We start from the raw sequence: 16,730 nt of genomic DNA on the forward strand, positions 1-16,730 counted from the left end.
AGCTTCGTGTGAAGTAAGAGATGAACTACATGTTAGACACAGGCTGGGACATTTTTACATTATTCCCAGACATTTTGCAAATGGAAGCTGCTGCTCCAACAAAGACAGTATGAGTAAGCAGTGGCTTGTGCATCTTCCTGGGTCAGTACAGGCTCACGTTTTACATCTTTTCTTCTGCTAATCCATCAGCACGCAGGGCATAAGGACCCGCCTGGATTAGGGAGTCTGATTTGAACCACCTGGTCTACCAAAGTGTGCGCTTCCCGCTACTGCAGTTGCTATAGGGCCGAAAAACTGAAATTTGTGAATGCCTGTTGCCTCTGTCTTCCCTGAGGTGTTATTGTAAGCAAGGGGAAGCCACCCCCAATAGACAGAACAGCCAGAAAGTAAATGTCCCCCAGCCCCCAACATCTATCCCAGACAAATGAGAACATGGGTAAAGCGAGAGACTTTTAAAGAGTGATTTTGAATGCCTTGAATTCTCAACAAAACCTCCAGACTAGATTCTCCTAGGAGAGGATAGAAAAATGCAACTGAAATGAAGCCTTTTGGAAACGAAAAAGAAATGGCACATTTGACAAGGGTCAGCTGGCCAGGATCCTGTGATGACAGCATTCTGGGAGTATTAAAATGTACCAAGAGCTGTAAATGGTTGCAAAAATGTACATGGATTCCTTGACATAATGTACTAGTTCACACCATCTGCCGCTTTCAGCAGTCATGGGCTGCATGCTTGGAATCCTTTTTAATCACTTTCACTTAACAAGGAGTTGAGCTCCCGGCTAATTTTTGGAAATCTGCCACTAGAGTGGTTCCTTGGGCTTACAGCGCTGGTGACCTTTAGGGATATCTAAGATGGGCAGAAGTCTACTAAAAATGCTGAGAATTTCAAAACTTCATGTGCTAGTCCGCACTGAGCTTCTCTTTTGCTGATGTTGGCCATACATTGCAGCAGGGCAGTGGAAGCCGCTCATACGAACAAGCAGTTTCCACAAAGTCAATTGAATACGCTCAGTGGGCAAAAAAGAATTTTTAATATAATATGGTCCCTACACGTAAGCCTACTACTCTTTCTTCAGAAACTCAAGATCTATTCAACTCAAGAAACCACGATTCCAGCACTCAAGGAGCATATGGCAGTGCTGGACTTATTAAGGTCTGATAATTAAAAACCCAAACCATATTTGCTATATTTCCTAGTGAACATAAAATATTTTTTAAGGAAAATTTTGATTATATACAGTTTTTGCCCTATACTTTTAGAGCCTAACTCTAATCTTAAGAATTAAACCTTTTTTTGACACTCTCTCCCAGTCCACGGAAAGCCAGCCTCTCTTTGGAGGCTGATGGGAATATGTGTAAGGAAACTAAGAATAGCCATGGTTAACGGGTGTAGGGGTCTCTGGGGTAGACTTTCCAACTTACATTGGATTTGTTTTGTTTTCCCAGGGAAGTGTCTTCTTGACAACATTTTGCCCAAAAGTCAACTTTTAGGCTGAATAACAGGATTTTCTAAGAGGGAGATGAAGATTTTTCCATTATTCAAAAAGAGCACTAGAGAGAATAAATTCGAGATCAGAGCTAAATGCATCCCAAGTACCTGGAGAGACACAAGCTGGAACCACACATTGGCACCTAACCAGGGGCAGCTATGCAATGAGACTTTTATGGAGAAGCCATAGATATTTGTCCCTCCCTCAATGGAATGGTCTTTTGGGTTTTACTGGCCAAATGAACTGACCGTTACACCAGATTCTGTTACTCTTTTGGCTCCTGGGTTTGTTCACCATGGAATGAACTTGTTTCCCACCATGCCTCAAATGCATCTCATGATGGTTAATCTTAGGTCTCAACTAGACTGGGCCACAGGATGCCCAGATATTTGGTCAAACATTATTCTGAACGTGTCTGTAAGGGTGTTCTTGGATAAGATTAACATTTGAATCAGTAAACTGAGTAAAACAGGTTGCCCTCCCTGAATGTGAGCGGGCCTCACCCAATCAGTTGAAGGCCTGACTAGAACAAAAACGCTGAGTAAGAGGGAGCTCCTTCTGCCTGAGAGCTTGAGCTGGCACTCGGGTCTTCTCCTGCCTTCAGACTTGAACTGAAACAGTGGCTCTTCTTGGGTCTGGAGCCTGCTGGTTTTTACACTGGAACTTACACCACTGGCATTCCTGGTTCTCAGGCCTTTGGACTTAGACTAGAACCACACCTTTGGATTTCCTGGGGTTCCAGCTTGCTGACTACAGATTTTGGGGACTTCTCAGCCTCCGTAATTATGTGAGTCAATTTCTTATAATAAATGTATTTACACACACACACATGCACACACACACACACACACGCATCTCACCTATTGATCAGTTTCTCTGGAGAACTCTAAGACATGCATCTGTAGCCAGAACAATCTCTGTGGTTTGTGCATCGAACTAGGTCTCAGACTGACCGCATCCATCAGAATAGTCTAGAACACGCTCTGGTAACAAGCAATTCCAAAAGCTCAGGGACTTATAGCAACAGTGGTCATGACTCACAATACACCCATCCTAGGTCAATAGAGGAGCTCATGTCATTGCAGTCACTCAGAGATGGAGGCAGATGGAGCAGCCCCTCCACTACTCCCCCTAGATCTTGCTGGTCACTGTGCCAGGGCAAAAGGAAGATCTGGACAGTCCTGCACCGGGAATGCAATATTCCAGCCCAGAAAAGACAAACTTTACTTTCCCTTACAACTCACTGACCTGGGCTGGTGCATGACCCCATCAGACCATCAGGGGAACAGGAAGTGCAATACTACCACATGCTCCAAAGGCAGAGAGTTGGAAATACTTGGTAAGGATTGCTAAGGAGTGCTATGTTCATTTACGACATGACTCTCACTTCCTCTGCTATCTTCTCCAGTTGTCTTAAAAATCACAAAGTAGTCTATTTGACCCAATCCTATGAACTCATTGTTAGAACAGTAAAAAACCCTTGGACTGATAGGTTGTCCACCTAGTAAATTTTCATTGAAATAAGTAAGTAAACAAACAAACAAGCAAATGTAAAACCCTCAGGGTGATGGCCTGAGGTTTTTCTTGGATACTCTAGTTCTGTCATGTGGTAGCAGAAAAGCATTAGTGTCCAAAATGAAATGTTGTTCCTTGCAGGTGTCTTTTTAGCCTCTGTCCCACTTTGTGAGCAATGAGCTTTCCAGAATTCTTATCTTATACTCTCTATTCTTGACTTTAATTTTCTTACATTTCCCCAAAACTTCGCTATCTCCCTTCCATTCCAAAAATTGATGTTTTATTAAGATGGAACACAACCTTTATCTCAAGAGCATTATTACATAAATCATAAAGCAAGGAAGTGGGGAGGGTAGTCTTAAAAATCAGTGTGAATAATTCCTTCCTTTTACAGATAAGAAAACTGAGGCCCAGAAAAGAAAAGCTACTTTCCAAGTCAAAGTCAAGGCTCCTAATTATTAGCCCAATTCACTTTTTACCAAACCATGTGCCACCCTGGAGGGACCACAAAAGGGATTTATTTTGCCCAAGAAACATGGAAAAAAATTCTACAAAGGGGCTAGTACTGTGAAACACAAGGAGAGAAAAGAAGGTAGAAATTAAGAATCAGTGAAGTCTAAGAAAAGACTTGGGAATCTTTTCCATTTCAAGATTTCCAAAAACCATGTTTCGCAATGCTGATGATTTCCCCTTTCCATTCATCGCTCTTCACTCTTGCTCTCCTCACACACAAAAAGACATGAGCAAAACAACACCAACAACAGGATATGAAACCATTTCATTGATCATTTGAGTCCAGCTGGGTCATAAAAGAAGATCATCACTGACTCATTCCTGCTGAAGGTGCAAAAAGAAACAGGGTTTCCTACAGCATCAAGCACATGCTTCTTCCCCTATGAACTGTGTTTTCCTGGGGAGTCATGTTCTTATTTATATTCATAAAGACTAGCGCAGAAATCAAAAGATAAATAATATCTCTGACCTTAGCCGTCCACCTCTTCATAAGCACAAATTGCATTCTAACGTCTTTTCCACCTCTTTGACGTATATTTGGAGTAAACATGAGTCATATAGAACATCTGCATAATCTTGGAGAGAGTTATAGTCATGTAAACACTACTAGATTAGGGACTAAGGGATAAAGGCAGTGTTAACTCTAGGTTATAATTTGAAAGGCTAGATCTGTAACCTGTCATTCTCATGACAAAGTCCTCTGTCCTCCACAGGTTCCCTGATTACACGTACGTGTGTTGCAGCTTTCAATGGAAGGGACAAAGCGTTTTAGAGAAGCAACGGAAGTGTTCTTGTCAATTACAGCAGCTATTAATGCTAATTGCACTTTAGAATTCTCACTAACAACAGCATTAGAGACCCTAATTAATATACCACAGCTCATAGAGATATGATGAGACCTGAGGTGTTACTGACAACAGTCTAATAACTAGTCTGGTTGTGATGTGAACTGGCTCAGAGTTAGAATTTTAAGTACCACACAGAAAAGAAATTAGCATTCCTCAGTCTCCTGCTGTAATCGGGGTGGAAGGGGCTGGCCTACGCTGCAGAGCTGTGTTGGAAGCCCACAAAGTCCCTGAAAGAGGAGTCCTGCTTTCCAAGTCTTTTGAAAAATTGAAGGGCCTTCCCAGTGTTGTCAATCTAGGTGAACGTGTGCAGTTGGGTTGAACACAGCAGGGCGCTCAGCCCGGGAATGTCCACCTTTGTGGTCAAACACCAAAAAGAGAGAGTTACAGGGTGACTTCAAAGCCCAGCTTCTATTTCTCATCTAGATGACAAATCTGAGTACAGACTTCTAGAAAAGAAGAAGGAAAGTATCTCTTGGGTTGCACTTGTAAATAGGTGCTTATTGTTCACACATGTGAAAGAACACACACACACATACACACTTTCTTAGCTGTGCTTTGCAGAGGGGCATGACCCAATTTTACAGGATTTCCTCTCCATTCCATTGGTAGAGCCCTTCTTCTCACACATCTCAGACGGCTGAGAGACTGTTCCAGATGGTCAAACAAACTCCCTTTGTTTAACTTGAATTTATATCAAGATTTTTGTACAATAGATTTGGGCACAGGGGCGCTTGAGTAAGGGGATTTTGTTTACCTACAGTGTATTATTTTTAGATCCCTGCTCTTCTCTGGCCTATTCTCTCTGCATCCTACCACAAGGCATCTCCTGGCACAGACATTACAATCAGGGATTTGTCACAGAAATCCATTAATATATGCAACCATGTTCTTAACAGGCGAGATGGATTTCTTCTTGAGCAGAGAGTAGTCTTGGTCAGTGACAAAGCTCAGGCAGGAGGCCTTGTCGAACAGTGCCTGTTTTCAGTGGCTTGGACCAGTCATTTGACTGCTCTGGGCAGTTGTTTCCTCAGCTGTTAAAAGAGAGTACTAATTACTGCCCCTGGTTCCTCCTAAGGATGTTATGGAGAGGAAAGGATAGGAATGACCTTGGGGGAAAAGGTGTTATACAAAAATTGAGTGTTATTCATGAACTAAGGGAGAGATTTTAAAGAAAAGAGTTGAGAAGGGAAGATGAGAGAAAAAGAAAGGAAAAGAAAGTATAAGCATTTTGACGAATAAAACCATCCCCGCTCAGAGTGGAAATGTTGCCTACTCCTTGAGTTGTTATGTAATAAAACATTCTAGCAATCCTATCCTTGGGCCCGTGCAAGAGAGGCCTCTGGCCTGAGTCACGAGCTACAGAGGCCTTGCTCTGACCCTGCCCCAGCTGTGCCCTTCAGGACGAGGGGTCCACAGTCCAAGGGGACATGTCTACTCAGAACTCACACCCCTTCTTCTAGCCCACTCTCTGCGTGCCCAAGCAGCCTCCCAGCTCTTATGGGAAGAAGCTTAGATGTGGATGTGCAGCTGGAGCGTCCACACATGTATACCAGAGGCTTCTTGTAGTTTGAGATGCAACCCATACTATTTGGGTGGTGTGGGAGAAAGAACAGACTGTGAGCTAAGAGCCAAGGCATAGCTCTCCCAGTGAAGAAGTCTAAGGAGTCCAAGAATTCTAAACTCAAACCCGGATTTCCTGGTAATTAGGAAGGTATATTTGTCAAGATAGCAGCATACAGTATATTTTACACAGCACTTTGCTAGCTTACTTTATAACTTTCAAATATTTAGATGTATAGTAAATGGGCCTCCATTTACACTCTTGTCAGGGCCCTGAAAATATTAGGAGTGGGCCTAGATGCCAGGGTCAATTAAGTTTGAGAAACACTGGAATAAACACAGTCAAACAGACTTTTTCTAGCATAGGGTATCTCAGAGCCTTAAATATGCATCATGCTTTATGCATATCCAAGAAGGGATTATACCATATCTCTTTCATTCCAAAATGCACATTTTTTTTCACATTTGAACATTTCCAAAATCAGAATGCATCTTACAATTGTAGCCAACCAGAAAACAGCTGTGCCTGAACATATGCATTAAAATTTGTATAGTGGGTGTCAGTGACTTGGAAGAAAATCCCGGAGACAATAGTGGAGTATGTTTTAAGAAATGTTGCATCACCCAAACTCTTGATGACATAGAGTAAGACACCTTGTGGAAAAACACAAACTTCAGAGACTCAAAGTAAAAAAGGGATCCAGAAAAGTCAACATGAAGTTTGAGGAAACCTAGGTAATTTAATTTGCTTAAATTTTCTTTAGGTCTACACAAGAGTGGTTACCATAAAAGTCTCTATCTATGTAATCATTATACAGCTCTTCCAATAAGTATAAAATAAAAATTCCAGCTGCTAAGAAAGTTGTTTTGCAGTTCAGTTGGTAGCATCTTTTCTTTCTTAGTTGAACGTAAAGTACAGCTGTATGTCGTTTAACGATGAGGAGATATATATTTTTTTTTAAGATTTTATTTTTTTCCTTTTTCTCCCCAAAGCCCCCCAGTACATAGTCGTATATTCTTCGTTGTGGGTCCTTCTAGTTGTGGCATGTGGGACGCTGCCTCAGCGTGGTTTGATGAGCAGTGCCATGTCCGCGCCCAGGGTTCGAACCAAGGAAACACTGGGCCGCCTGCAGCAGAGCACGGGAACTTAACCACTCGGCCACTGGGCCAGCCCCGAGGAGGATATATTTTGAGAAAATATGTCATTAGACAATTTTGTCGTTATGTGAACATTATAGAGTGTACTTACACAAACCTAAATGTTTGTGTACTACATTGTATATGTTACTGAACCTGAAGTGAGTTCACTCACCCGTTGTGCAGCAAGCCAATCTCTGATACCGGGTGTGGTGTAAGAAAGTAGGAATTTTATTTTTGCACAGTACTGAGCAAGGAGAGAGGGCAGCTAACTCTGAAATCCCAAACTCCCCGAAAAGCGAAAAGGAAGGGTTTTTATTTGGGGCTTTATGTAGGGGAGGGGGAGCATATGGCCTTGCTGGTCGGAGATTTCCCACCAGCTTGGCTTTGGCCTTGAGACACTTGCAGAGAGGAGGAAGCCTGTGACCTTGCTGGTCAGCAGCTTTCCCACCAGTCTGTATCTCTTTGTGGGGGGAGATAGTCCAGGTGCTTGTCCTTGACGGTGTCTGTCTCCATGGAGGATAGTGGATTCTGCAGCCAGGAAGCCAGAGAGTAAGCAGGGAATGAGTGTTTTGGTTTTAACCCCATATACGCTGGGTTTAATGTGGGGAAACTGATATCTAGGTCGGTATCACGTACTACAAGCCTGCTACATACCTAGGCTGTATGATACGAGTCTTATAGGACCACTATGGTGTATGCAGTCCATCGTTGACTGAAACGTTGTTATGCGGCACATGAATGTAATGGTATACATTTATTTAATGGGATTTTAGATTCTATGAAATACAATAGTATGCAAAGTTTCCCAGATGTCTTTGAACAGGGAGGCAGTTGTTTTTCTAATCATTACATGAGATTCATGTTTTCTGGAGCATACTTTGAAAAGGTTGCATTAAATCATGGAATACTAAAATGTAGAGGTTGAAAGGGGCTTCCGAAGACCCGAATTCCTCATTTTCAAAATAGGAAAACTGAGTTAGCAAAGGGGTAGTGACTTGCCCAAGTTCACAAAGCACATCAATGGCAGATGTAGAACAAGAACTGGCTTTCCTGACTCTGATAGGAAAGTTTCAGTCCCTACGTGAATTGACTCTTTCTGGGTTATACCAAACTGGTTGTTTCCGACACAACCAGAGTTAGTCAATATTCTGCTGTTTGTGTCTTAGCAAATTCAAAACTTGTTTATGATTTGTCTGTCAATTATCAATTACAAAATTAAAATGGTTGACAAAGAAAGAAAATCATTCCAGAGATCTATAAGCCCACAGATTCAAGATATTCAATGAACCAGAATGAACTTAAAAAAAACTGCACCACGATATCGTAACAAAATGGCTAAAAACCAATGATTAAAAAAAAAGTCCCGAAAGCCACCAGAGAAACCGAATATAGATAGGTTAAAAGTAAAAGACTGGGAAAAAGATATCATGCAACACTAATTGAGTGAAATCTAGAGTGACTTTATTACTATTAGACAAAGTAGACTTCAGAACAGGAATATTACCTGAAATCTTCTAATGATATTTCTAATATTACAGACATTAAATATCTAACGATACAGAAGTAAATCATCAAGATGATCTAAAAATCCTAAACGTGTATGCCCAATAATAGAGCTTCAAAATATATGAAGCAAAAACTGACAGAACTAAAAAGAGAAATAGACAAATCCACAATTACAGTTGGAGATGTCAACAATCCTCTCTCAGTAATGGATAAAGTAGCGAGAAAATCTGTAAGAATATACCCAGATGCACAGAAAGGCACGTACACAACTCTTTGGAGAAGCCCAATTTGAATCTGGGTTCCGGCACTGTAAAGTAATGACATAGCCTCTCGAGGTGCTGCTCAGTATAGGACCCTGTCAAGTGAAACGGGTGTTACATGCATCTCAGCTTACGATGAAATCACACAATTCGTGAATCATTAATCATGAGCTCTCCACCTCTACCCAAAGCCTTTGAGAAGCTAACAGGAAATTTTACACGGAGCTTGTTGTTGAATGAATGAAGTTTGTATGGTTTCTTTCTTGGAGAAACAACCCCACTGGACACAGTGGGGGTAAAACATTCTTATTCCATTTCCTGTATCATTTATCTCTGGAAAATGTTAAATGCATGCTAGATCATTCCCCATGTGGCAGATGGATATAGTCATGGCCCGAGGTGAATCATGCCTCCTTGTGTCTATGTCTGTGTGTATTTCCCTTCCACAACTGTTGTGTTGGTCATGTGACTTCCTTTGGCCAAGAGGACTTCAGCAAACCTGCCACAGGCAGAGGCTTGAAAAGCACTTGTGAATTGGGATGCTCCTCTCTCTCTCCCAATTTTTGGAAGCCAACTACCATGTAAAGAAGCCTGAGCTGGCCTCCTGGAGACACGTGGCCCAGTTGACAGCCAAGCACCAACCACCAGACATGTGAGTTAGGCCACCGTAGACAGCCAGCTCCAGTCAAGCAACCTAAAGTGGCCCCAGATGAGACCAGGGGAAGTCCAGCCCAAATTGCTAATGCACAGAATCGTGCACAATCACATGATTGTTTCAAGTTTTGGGATGATTTACTAGGCAGCAAGTGATAACTTGTTACACCCCAAGCAACAGTCAGCTCTGCACCAAGAAAGACAAGAGTAGTAACTACTCCTCTGGTTACTCAAAGGAGAGACAGAAAATGTCTCATTAATATTGCCTAGAAATTCAGGCAATATTACTCTTCTGACGTAGTCCCTCTTGCGGTCCCGCAAATCAATGTTAATAAAACACATGTGCTAGAAATCCCCCGTTGCCCTTCTAGGCAGAACTTTTTTGTTAGGAAAAGAAAAAGAAACTTAATTTGAAGCTTTAATAACCTCCCAATTAGGTTGTTTCTGTTAGCATTAATATTTAATCATGACATTACTGTGACTATTTTAGAATTGAACTGAAATTAAGTAAAAATGTTTGGTCATAAATAATTTCATTATTAAAGATAATCTTCGTTATGTATGTTCCTGTGCCTATCTTTTATTAAGTTTACTTTTCATGCTGACATTTTTAAGGGCATAATTGTGTGCTTTCGTTCTTAGTAATATTGTTACCATATATTAATTATGGCATCATGCCAGGAACACTAGTAATGAAATTCGTTGGTTTTTCTACTTTAAGAGCCAGCAATAGGTTCTCCCTCCTTTACAACTAACAAATAGATGATGAGCTTTGAGCTCTACATTGATTCCCTGAATTATTTTCTCTCCTTCTTGATCTGTGCGAAAGCACCGTTGGTCTTGATTTATGGAAAATCAGTGTTCAGGAGCTTCTTGAAGGCCGCATATAGCACCAAACGAAGGGTAACGTGGTAAGAAGGATGATGGTCCCCCAAAGATGTCCATGTCTTAGCCCCCGGAACTCATGAATATGCTACCTCACATGGCGAAAGGGGCTTTGCAAGTGTAATTAAGGAGCTAGAGACAGAGAGATTATCCTGGATTATCTAGCTGGGCTCAATGTAATCACAGGGGTCCTTAAAAGTGCAAGAATAAGGCAGAAGAGAGAGTCAGAGAAGGAGATACGACAATGGAAGCAGGGTAGGAGTGATGAGATGTAAGAAAAACTCAACCTGCCTTTGCTGACTTTGAAGATGGAGGAAGGGGCAGTGCATCAAGGAATGTGGGCAGCCTCTAGAAGCTGGAAAATGGATTCTTCCCTAGAGTCTCCGAAAGGAATGCAGCCCTGCTGACACCTTGATTTTAGCCTGGTGAGACCAAGGTCAGACTTCTGATCTACAGAACTAATAAAAGCTTTGTATTGTTCTAAGCCACTAAGCTTGTGGCCATTGGCCACGGCAGCCATAGGAAGCTGATCCAGGCAGTAGTCCCTGGAGCACACCGGTTTGCATCTGGGCAGTCCCACTTCTGGGCTGGATAATGGGGGCAAGTTGTTTAACCTCTCTAAGCTTCTGTTTTCTCAGATGTAAAGTGAGGATAATAGTGGCGATTTCATAAGGTAATTGGGATAATTAAATGAGGTAATTTGCATAAAGCTCTTAGCACAGTGTCTAGCACATTTTAAGCACTTGTTAAAGGTCAATTATTGTTGCCATTATTAAAACCTGTTGTGGCCAACTGTGTTATTGTCCACACTTACTGGCGCCCTGCCCTGGTTGAGGACCCCACCGCCCGCCCACGGCGAGAACCTCCCTGGAGATGGCGTGCACTCCCGCCTCCCTGTGGGGAGTCTCATGGCTGGGCCGTGGGACTTCTTTGCCAATGGACTGTGAGAAGACCTGAGCCAAACCACATCCAAGGAGAAGCCTTCAGAGCAGGTGCAGTTTGTCTTGGCCTCTTGTTCTTTTCTCTTTATGACAAGAAAGATATTTCCCAAATAAGGGCTGCTCCTTCCACCTGGGTCCTGGCTGAGAAGACACAGTGTAGAGCCGCAGCATGTAGAAAGTGAGATATAAGGATTTCTAGTAGTAAGTCAATGAGATTTGGGGGTTGTTTGTTCTCATAGTAAAGTTGACAAACACACCTCTCACAGTGCTTAGAGAGTCTGTCAACTTACACACATACACACACCCCCTCTCAGACTATCTACAAAAGCTACACTTTGCTCACAACTACACTGACACTTGCATCAGTATTTTGTGACCCTGGAGTCCCTAACCACAGTTAATTTAAGCACAGATGGACCCGTGGTCCTACTTGGGCCAAATAAATTCCCTTTCCAAGAAATCTAGAATTGCAACCTAGAGATTAGCTCTCCCTATGCCTAGAACTAAGGGATTTGGGAAGAGGGGCAAATCTTCAGAATTATGGTCTGGCCATCTTAGACCTTGGAGAAGCAGAGAAGGCATATCTGCAGGGAAAGAAGAACAGAGATGCCAAGATGAAAGAAATAGCTACCTGAGTCCCAAATGGTTTTCTAACTCCTGGACTTGGTCCACCCTGAGGCCATTGGACTCCATGAGATATGCCAGTCTCCTTTCAATAAATCCCCCTTCCTACTTAGGCAAGCTCAAGTTGGTTTCTAGGCCCTTAAACCAAAAGCATCTTGGCCAAGATGAAGTTCCAGGCAGAGGTCTTGCTAGCAAGAGGTAGCAAGGAAAAGCTTCCTTCAATGAGAATCTCAAAAAGCCCTGGAGAATCAGTCCACATACAACAGAGGACACAACCTCACCTTTTCCCCACCTGACTGAGCCCCCATCAGGGCAGAGCACGTAACTCTCCACTTGCCACAAAACTGAGCTCTTCTGCGCACGTGAGTCAGAGAGGTAGATGGCTTCAGTACAGTTTGTTCACCAGCAAACGTTTATATTAAAGTCCTACTCTGTTCTGGAAACCATGATAGCAGGAGAAATACAATGAAGATGGCCCCACCCTGCCATTTGTGAGCACATCGCTTAGTAGGGGATAAGAGGGTGGAAAAGAAGCTCAAAGGAAAGGTTCCAGGTGGGAGCTTTAGCTCCATCTCTGCCACTAACTAACTGTGCAACTTCAGGAAGTCATTCAACCTCTCCAGCCTCCAATCTCCCCGTCTACAGGATGAGGGGCTAGATTAAATGATCCTTACAGGTTTTTCCATGACACCTGGCCCAGTGCCACCACAGCTAAGAGCTGATAAGCAAAATTTAGCCATTTCCTTCATACTATCAATAATTTCCAAATACAGTGTGAGGCTGGCTTCATCAGAATCATGTGGGGAGCAGTCTAAAAACGCAGATTGGGTGAGCCTCAGTCCCAGGGTGCGGATTCAGCAGGGCTGGGCATCACTTTGGTCTTGTTGATTTTAATACATGGCCAAATTTGGGGACCACTATCCCAGGCTATCATAGATTATGTGGAAATGTCCCAGCCCTCCTTTAAGTAGATAAACAACCAGCAGCATGATAAACTGATAAACTTCATATTAATTGTTAATACATACACAGCACTACTATGTGCCCGGCACTGTACTAATGTTTTACATATATTAACCCATTTAATCCTCATAATAACCCTGAAAGGTAAGTACTTTACTATCTTCAGAATGATTTGAATCATTTTATTCCTCTCTTCCCCCCGATTCAGCTATGGACATTGATCAAGTCTTCCCTATAGGAAAGTTATTTAAATAAATGAATAATTAAAATTGAATAAGACATAAAAGGAGAAGCAATCCTAATTTAAAAGCTGGCTGCCCTGTGGCCGGTCTCACGCCCACACTCCGTTCATGACTTCATGTTGGTGTCCACTTTGCCTCCAGCAAACTGGAAGAAAAATGCCAAGAAATGGATGGCACTTCCCAGGGATGGGGTGATCTAATGCAAGAGAGAGCGGGTTGTGGGTATATTCTGCCACTGACCCAGTTGTCATGTGGAATTTGTGCATCAGATGAGGTAGACGTGATGCAGTTGGATGACCTTGAAACTTTATCACCAGATGTGATAACAGACATTCACACCTTGGGTAAGTTAATCATCTGAGGGTGTGGGGGAAATGAGGAAAGGAGTGAAGCGATAAGCCAATGAGGATTATATTGGATCTGGGAGGGTTCTATCTCAAGGAGGAATGGTAACAAGTAACAGTAGTCTAAACAACAAAGCATTCAGTCATCTCACTGGTAGTAGGTGCTCACTGGAGATAGCTCTCCTTGGAGCTGAGTGTTCTGAGTTGGTTCAGCATTGCACCAGGATCCATATTCTTTTCATTTCTTTCATCCTTTTAATCCACCATCCTTCACATGTAGATTTTCAACCTCCAGCTTATTACTTCATGATCACAAGATGGCTGCCATAACCCTGAGTTTTATATCCTAACACTACAGCATCCAAAGTAGGAAGGGAGAGAACAGGTCTTTCCTTTAAACATCTCTCTCTCTATAAACAAGCAGGAAAACTCCTTCCAGAAATAGCATTTCACTTACACCTCATGGGCTAGAACTGTGTCACTTAACCACTGCTGAGAGTTGAATTGTGCCTTCCCAAAATTTATGTGTTGAAGTCCTACCCCCAGCACCTCAGAGTGTTCCCCTCTGGAGATAAGGTCTTTACAGAGGTAATCAAGTTAAAGAGAGGTCGTTAAGATGGGTCTTAATCCAACGTGACCGGTGTCCTTATAAGAAGAGGAAATTTGGACACAGACACAGACAGAGGGAAGATGATGCGAAAACACAGCTGGAAGACAGCCCTTTATAAGTGAAGAATCCTGGAACAGATCCTTCCCTCACTGCCCTGAGAAGGAAGCGACTCTGCTGACACCTTGATTCTGGACTTCCAGCTTCCAGAACTGTGAGACAGATTCCTGTGGTTTAAGCAACCCAGCTTGTGGTTCTTTGTTACAGCAGCCCTAGCAAACGAACACAGTCACCTCTACTTCGCTTCAAGAGACACCGTGAAAGTGAATCTAGAGCCAGACTCTATTGTACAAGACAGACCTATAAGCATAGAATATAGAGAGGAGAATGTCTGTTGGCTGGGCAACGAGTGTGACAGTCCTATCTTTGTTTGCAAGCCACAGAAATAGAATCTGACTTAGAAAAGCAAAGCATTCAAATAGTACAGGACGAGGTTAGGATTAGGGAGTTGATGGGAAAGCTAGAGAACCAAGCTCAGAAAAGTGTAGGAAGCAGAGCAGGACTGGGGGTCTGGATAGCAGGCACGACATGATCTTCTTCTCATAGCCCCCCACTATGATGAATGAGCAACTAAGACATTTTCTGCCCTTAAAATGCTAAAGATTCCGAGCCCCAGGAGGGCAGGGACTCACATTTTGACCAAGGAAGAAGAGGGAAGGGTAACCTGATTGAAGTCCCACAAAGCAAGCCTATACTAAGCAGGAGACAGATAATTCTCCAGGAGGAAATTATAGAATTACTTCTTAAAGAATTAGGAATAAATAGCGGAGGCCCAGAGAAATTAAATTTCCTCTACACTGGTGGAAGAAGGGCAATGGGTACGGAAATCGGAGACAAATTGGGCTTCCTTACAACCACTGCAGGTTGTCCCATGTCCTGGGGATGGGTCCTCAGGACCAAGCTCTGAGTTATTTTTAAGCTGCCCACACTTTCCATTCTAAAACCCCAACCCCTGAGCGGGACAATCAATTACCCGGGATCCGTTCAGGAATCATTTTCCAATCTCCTCTTCTAGGTCCTCCCTATCGCCTTTGGATCTTAAGCCTTCAAAGGACCAAATTAAAAAGCAAACACAAAAGCAATGGTTTAAATTCACCAAGATCACCCGATTTCTTCAAATTCGGTACCTTTTCCCACGCAAATAACAAAGGAAAAAACATCACTTGAGTCTGTGTCGACGAGGTACCAAAACATTTAGTCAATTAGATCAAGTTGGCAAACAGCCTGTCACTCTGGTCGAGAGAAGGGAGAATCTGCCAAATTAGTTGTTTGGCTGAATTGACGAGCTGTCTTGGTCAAAATAATTCTTTTTTATTAAATGTTGAGAGATCATAGTATATCAAAAAGAAAATCTACAAAAGCCACTTTTCATCTATGTCAACAGTAAAATCAAGGTGGCATTTTGGAAATCTCTAAATAACACTTTGTCTGCATAAAAGGATGTAATTCTTTAGGTAGGAATAAATTGGGAAAGAAAGCCTCCTTTTCTAGTAGAAAAGGATTGAGAGTCTAAATTACCGGGAGACGGTATGTCACCAATATCAATATGATTTCTCACCACCGCTACCATTTCACACGACTTGAATAGTGATGGCCCGATGTACAGAGTGAGCACCAGGCTGTTTCCTATTTATTGTCTTATTTAGTCTGACCAACTCTGCAAGGTAAGGACTGCTATCCCATTGTAGAAAGAGGAAACTGTGGTTTATGTGGTCTCCGTAGCTTCCCCAACTTTACACAGATAATAAATTTCAGAGTAGAGATTTGAACTTGTGTCTGACTTCAAAGCTCTTGATTTTAACCACCGTGGCTGCCTTCTAAGACTATTTAACTATTCCTTCCTAGCCATATTATTGGCATCTTTCTCCTTGGGCTAACTCAAAATTTCTAGAACATTCTTTTCTAATTATTCTGGGTCAAAGAGTACCCCCTTTCATCAGCTCCCATAAATGAAAAGATGTCTTCTCCACAGCCCTGGCTTCAAAATTCCTTAACCCAATGTGCCCTTGCCTTTCTTTGAGGCTCAAGGACAAGGAGTCCAGTAGGGTCTACCTTGCCCTTTCTAACACTCTGCTTTCCATGCACGACATGGGTTTCCGGCTCCTGCTTCACAGTCTGTGTTTCTGGAGAGGAGAATTTTTACACAAAGTTGTCTGACTCAGGATGTCCACTACTGCCTTATTTTATTTAACTCAGGCACCAGGGGGCTCTTTCTATGAGCACAATGGTAAGATTTTCATTGCATTGTCATTGACTTTTGTCTTATATTTACGACCATGTTTTCAATTTCTCCTTTAATTTAGAGGACAAGAGCTGGTTGAAAGGCACCAAGGCCAGCTACTCAGCGGACTGTCTCCTGCCACTTCTTGATTACTTCTTGCCTTTTATTCATCCCAACTTCAATTTCTTCTTTGTGCACTGTGACCAAAGCCCACAGGGAATCACAGAACATGAAGAAATGGTTTCTAGTTAACCCTTTTCTTCAGGGATAATGGCTCCACGGGTACAGAAACCTTTATAGCACATGGACTTTTTCTTAATTCTTTGCCTGAAGGGGTGACACAGAAATTAATAA

Source organism: Equus przewalskii, chromosome 3 (genome assembly GCF_037783145.1).
Source record: "Equus przewalskii isolate Varuska chromosome 3, EquPr2, whole genome shotgun sequence".
Classification (NCBI taxonomy): Eukaryota; Metazoa; Chordata; class Mammalia; order Perissodactyla; family Equidae; genus Equus; species Equus przewalskii.